Below are 6,000 nucleotides of genomic sequence, written 5' to 3'. Positions count from 1 at the left end.
ATTTTCTGTTTTATCAGGTTCTGATGTTGTGAGGTTGTGGGCATTAATTGCTCCAGTATTATTCCTCTTTCCCATGATTTTGGAAGTTTGTGCCTTCTCTGGGTTCTTCCCTTGGGTCACTATGACTTCACTTAAGGAGCTCTGGATCTCAAGTCTGTAGTATCTCAGACCCCACTACTCCTTTACTGGGTTGTATCACAGAGTCTCCGACCCAGGGAGTCGATAGAGGCTGCTTTAAACTATGGGGGGTGCCAGGTTGCACGTTCTCCTATGATGTGATATCTCTGCCACCGCCCCTCCCCCACTGGGTCGAGTCCCAGGGAGTACAGTACTGGAATTTCTCCTCTGTGGCCCGCAATTTGACTCACTGTTCTTGAGTACGCAGATGTAGCTGTACTGGATTCGGTGAATTCTCTGCTGCTGCCGCCGGTGGCAATATGGCGCCGCTGCTATGCCCTCGGCCGTGAGGCTGGCGTATTACTTCTTGGTTTTGATTTCCACTCTGAATACCTGCAGCATGTGCTGAGCTCAGCCACTGGGAGCTTTAGATTTTACCAGCAGCGAGAAATCCCGCCTGGCTGTTCCGCAGCGGCTCACCTCAGCTTGCTGTAGCCGTCCAGTGAATTTGCCACTGCCGCCGACAGTATTTCGCCGCTGCCACGTCCTCGGATCTCCTCTGTGGCTCTGAGCTCTGTTCTCAGTCCACTTTCTCTCTGGAGCCTGGTGATTTTTTTGTTTCTCTGGTGATGGTGTTTTCTGGCTATGAAAGGCGCTGATTTTGTGGTAATGGAGATTGGTTGTTAGCGGGGCTCTTAAGCCCCGCTTTTCTCGGTCGCCATCTCTAAATTTGCATTTTAATTCCATGTAGTTCTTACATTTATTAAGGCAAACCAAGCAGGACTTCTACTTGACAACATTATAAACTTGCTGCTTATTTTCTGAAGTAACACAATTTGCCTTTTTATAATTTATTTATTTATTTATTTATTTATTTATTTATTTATTTATTTATTGTGGGTCTGGGGATGGAACCCAGGGACATTCGACCTCCGAGCTACAGTCCCTGCCCTATTTTTTTTTGTTTTGAAACAGGATCTCACTGAGTTGCAGAGGGCCTCACTAAGTAGTTGAGGCTGTTGGCAAACCATGATCCTCCAGTCCTAGCCTCTGAATGCTGGGATTATAAGCATGCGCCACCACGCCCAGCATAATTTGCCTTTTTAAATCAGTGTTTTTAACTCATTCGTACAGCCTGGATAATTGTGATATACCAAGAAGCATTACAGGAGATGACATATAATACCACACATATGTAAAAAATGAGACCAATAGATACATTAAAATGTAAATAATGTGTAAGGTTAGATAATGAAACTGCAGTTGATTTTATTATCTTTGTGCTTCTTCTTACTTTTAGATTTTTCTACAATGATATTACATTACTACTTTAATCAGGGAAGAAGGTTTTGTAATGCATTAAAAATTGCTTGGCCCCTTAAAACCAACCTATACAAAGCATTATAAGCAAGAGGAATCTCAATCTGTGTGTGTGTGTGTGTGTGTGTGTGTGTGTGTGTGTGTGTGTGTATACTGGTGTGCATATGTGTGTATATGAGAAAAAGAGTTCTTGAATTGGGTTATGATTTTTAACAAATTATTTATGAAATGAAAAAAGGTAATTTTTCTATGTAATAAAAAGAGAAAAAATAGTATTTCTGTAGCAAGATATAAATTACTCAATACTCCCAAAGTGACATGTAAAGCATGATTGGGCTGCATATATCAGAATATAAATTAAGTTTCTTAAATGTAGGAAATGAAATATTTTGGCCCAAAGTTTTTCTCATCTGTCTTCAGAAACCAGCATTTACATGTTGTCATAAAACGTCCTCTCAAGCCACAAGTAACTGAGTTTGAAATCAGATAAACAGCAGTTTGGCTTATGTATCATATATGTAGAACAAATTAGCTTTCTTGATTTATTGTGGAAAAAATGATAGTTTTCAAAACTAGGCTCTGATGAAAAATTGACCTTTCAGTCTACAAACATACCATTTAATTTACAAGAGAAGTAAACCTTTTTGAATTATATTTACCCAGTTACTTTAATAAAGGTTAGACCTTTCAAAAACAATTGTAAATGTGGCATTTAGCTTCTCATATTTTCTGAAGTACTTCTTGAATCCTGGGACTCAAAAGAAATAACCAAGAAAATAATAATAAAGCAATATTGGGGATCTCCCCTGAGTGAAGTAAAGTGCACAGTATACAGATTAAAATCACATATTTTAAATTTTATATTTCAGATACTCACTACCGTTATTGGGTTTTAGTGTATGTCATTAACATCTCCTTTGGGGAAAAGATGGCAAATAAATTCATTCATTCATTCATAAAGCAATGCTTATTACTGATACACATTTGAATTAGTGAAAGCTGATAGTTATTAATATGCAAAATAACCACTGGATAATTGAAAACTACAATAATTAAAATCTAGGAGGTGAAGTTTCACAATAAAAATCAGAAAGGTTTTATTGTACTCTTGGTTTGATACAATAAAAGTCATATGGGGAGAGTTACAATTAAACTCATATATTTTAAAATTCAGCTTTTACTAGTTTGATAAATATTTATTAGATTTCTACTATACGTATAGTTCCTTCTTCAGAAATGACGTAAATTACTATCATCATTGTGTGTAATCTAAAATGTCTGAATATAATAAAATCTGCTTAAGAAGCTTATAAGGAAAAGAATGAAGGGTTTGCAGACAGATACACCCAAGTTCCAGTCTCGGTCTTGTATTTTTCTAGTAGTGTGACCTTAGGCAAGCTACTCAGCCTCTCTGAAACTCAGTTGCCTTATTTTTAAACGAAGATAAATATTTCTTCCCAACTAACTTGCTGAGCCAGTAATGTATGTAAGAAGTATAATGCTTAGTACTTTGTAAACATTAACCTTATAAATGTTAGGTTTCTTTCCATACTTTTACCAAGTAAATAAATCAAATCTGAGAAATTAAGTAAAAATAATTAAGAGTTAAATTCCTTGGAGGATTGACATAGTGGTATATGCCTGTAATCCTAGTACTTGGGAGGTTGAGACAGGAGGGTCACAGTTTTGAGGACAGCCTCAGCCATCTATAAATCTCTGTTTCAAAGCAAAAAATTAAAAAGGGGTGGATGTATAACTTGAATAAAGAAAGTCCCTGGATTCAATTCACAGTACCACAAAAAAGAGTTAAATTTCATGGAAATACAAAACTTTTATGTGTCATTTGGGCTCATTAATATATAAATTTATTTCTGCTACCTTGGAAAATTATTTGAAAAATGCAAGAGTTTTCTGTGCTTGAACTCATTTCAGGACCCAATGGCAAGAAGCCATGACACCTGAATAAGTCCAAAGAGTTATATTCTGGAATACCTACAAGATGCTCAAAGTCATTTCTTAAATTTGGTAAACTTCCTTCATTTCTGGGAAGACAGCAGCATTAATCAATATATTTCTGCATATAAAGCTATCCCAGGCCCATTTTGAAATATCTGTCTTAGAGTGTAGGTAGGCTATTTAAGAGTAAAGTTTTCACTCTTGGTTGTCCAAGGAATTATCCAAGACATATGGTAAATAACTCAGTAACTACCAATGATCCCAGTAGCTCTTCCCTTTGGTCTATAGGTCTTTGAACACCAGAATAACTTTTATAAAAATGCTTTCAGACAACAAAATACCATTAGTGTTTGTCTCTGGATTAGTAATTACCAATGCTTCTGACCATATACAACCACTAGTACTGTTAGATCCCTTAGACTGTGGATCCTGCCTGTTACCTCATTATTTATCTTGACCTTCCTAGACTTATTCCATTTTTGCACTGATTTACAGTATGTACCAGCTTTTGTATTTGACTATACTTAATATCTAAGTCTCTTCTGGCCATATCCAGGTCTAAATCTTATTCTGGTTTCTTCTATATATATATATTTCTTAAACTACTATAATTCCAAAACACTTCCAGGGGTTTTCAGAATGGAAGCAAGTTCACAAATGTATTGGAATGGGAATAGGTTGGTAGACATTTATTATGCCATCAAAGAGAATATATTAAGGGAGTTGGAAATCTTGGCCTCCTAGATTAGCCAAAGAATTGGATTACTCAATATATTAATGTCAGGCTAATGTTAAGTAAATCTTAAGAATTACCAATATGAAGACAGATTAGAATAATACACATTGCACTAAATGTCAAAGTACCATAAACCCCTGACTCACAATTTATTTTATTTTATTGGTGTACTATAGTCTCATATCATAATGGAGATCATGTTGAAAATGGTGCATACACACACACACACACACACACACACACACACACACACAGAGTACCTCGTGCTCTCCCCCTTCTGCTTCTCTTTTTCCCTTCTTCCCAATACTGAGTGTCCAGGTTAACAATGTTTTATTCACATGTATACACATATTCAAATGTAGATTTTCCATTAATTAACCTCAGCCTTCTTCCTCCTCTAGCCCTATTTTCAGACTTTGCTGAGGTTTTCCCTCCATTATCTGGAATCCCTCTGGTATCCTTAATACTCCCTAGCTTGAACATATTAGAAAAAAAACATATGTCTCTACTCTTTCTGTGTTTGACTAATCTCACTTAACATAATGTTCTCCAGGTCTTTACATCTTCTTGCAAATGACATGATTTTGTTCTTTATTGCTGAGTAAAATTCCATTGTGTATATTTTTCATAATTTTTCAATCCATTCATCTGTTGATGGAGATTTAAGTTGGTTCCATATTTTGGCTATTGTGAATTGTGCTGCTATTAACACAAATTTTATTCTCTAAGAACTTGTATGAATTTTTAAAATAATAGCTATGTAAATAGCTTAAGCTGTCTCCTGTTTGTTAGCATTGACTACCTCTTCCCAAATATCTCCTGTGTGAGAATCAGTGGGAAATGATCATATTGTTCATTGCTAAATGCTTGCAAGAAGCCTAGCATTGAGCAGGATGCTACTGACCAGCCCTGAGGTATCATCAGAATCCACTGACAACAAGTTGGTCATCATTCATGGAAGTTGATCTCTGTGCTTTTACTCTACTGAGAATTAAGAATCACTCTCAACCTTTCAGATATCCACAGTGCAGTCATCTTGTGACATTTTCCCCACTGCTGACCCTGACTGCTAATCATCATCACAGTAATTAGTTACACAGGAGTCAGACACTACAACATGGGGACACACAGGCCAGCTGCTTCCCTCAGACATGTTTTGTTTGGCCTGCACAACATTGTTCTAAATTGTACATAAAAATGCTCTTTAATTGTATGGGTGCTTTCCCACAACTTATTGTAGAACCAGCTAATTTCCAATATTGTGATATTGATCTGGTGGGTGTTTTTTATTGTATCAAGGACTCATGCTATTTAATTTGTGGTTAGTTTGCTCTAGTCCTCATAGCAACTTCAATTCTTCCTGCAAACATCAGGTCAACCATAGAAACTCCTAACTGTACCCCAGGGAATTTTTCCTGTGGGCACAATGTTCCCATTGCTACTGATTTCCATTTCTAATTACCTCCTTATAGTTCAACTCATAGCAAGCAGAAAAAAAGGGGGAAATGAACTAAATCTCAAAATTTGACTCATATTAGCACTAGGAGTCTATACAGGCCAGAATCATACCCTAAAAGTCACGCCAACACTAGAAAAGTTGGTATCCACTGTCACCAGCTTTCAGGGTCCAGGAAAAGGTAGAAACCATTGCTGGTTGGGACACTGATCTCTATCAACCACAAAAAGTCATGCAAGGAGGCTAAGTCAAAAGCCTCATTCCTTTTTGGTCCTTGGGTGAGATTCAGAGAAAGAATTTGAACACAAGGAGAACCTTAAGCTAATAAAAAGGTGCACTGGGCCTGGCATTGTGTAAACCAAAGAGTGGTCTTGGACAATATTATTCATGTTTGTGTGTTATTTCTAGTTAATTA

The sequence above is a fragment of the Muscardinus avellanarius genome (genome assembly GCF_963383645.1).
Source record: "Muscardinus avellanarius genome assembly, chromosome: X".
Lineage (NCBI taxonomy): Eukaryota > Metazoa > Chordata > Mammalia > Rodentia > Gliridae > Muscardinus > Muscardinus avellanarius.
This window is presented reverse-complemented; position numbering follows the sequence as displayed.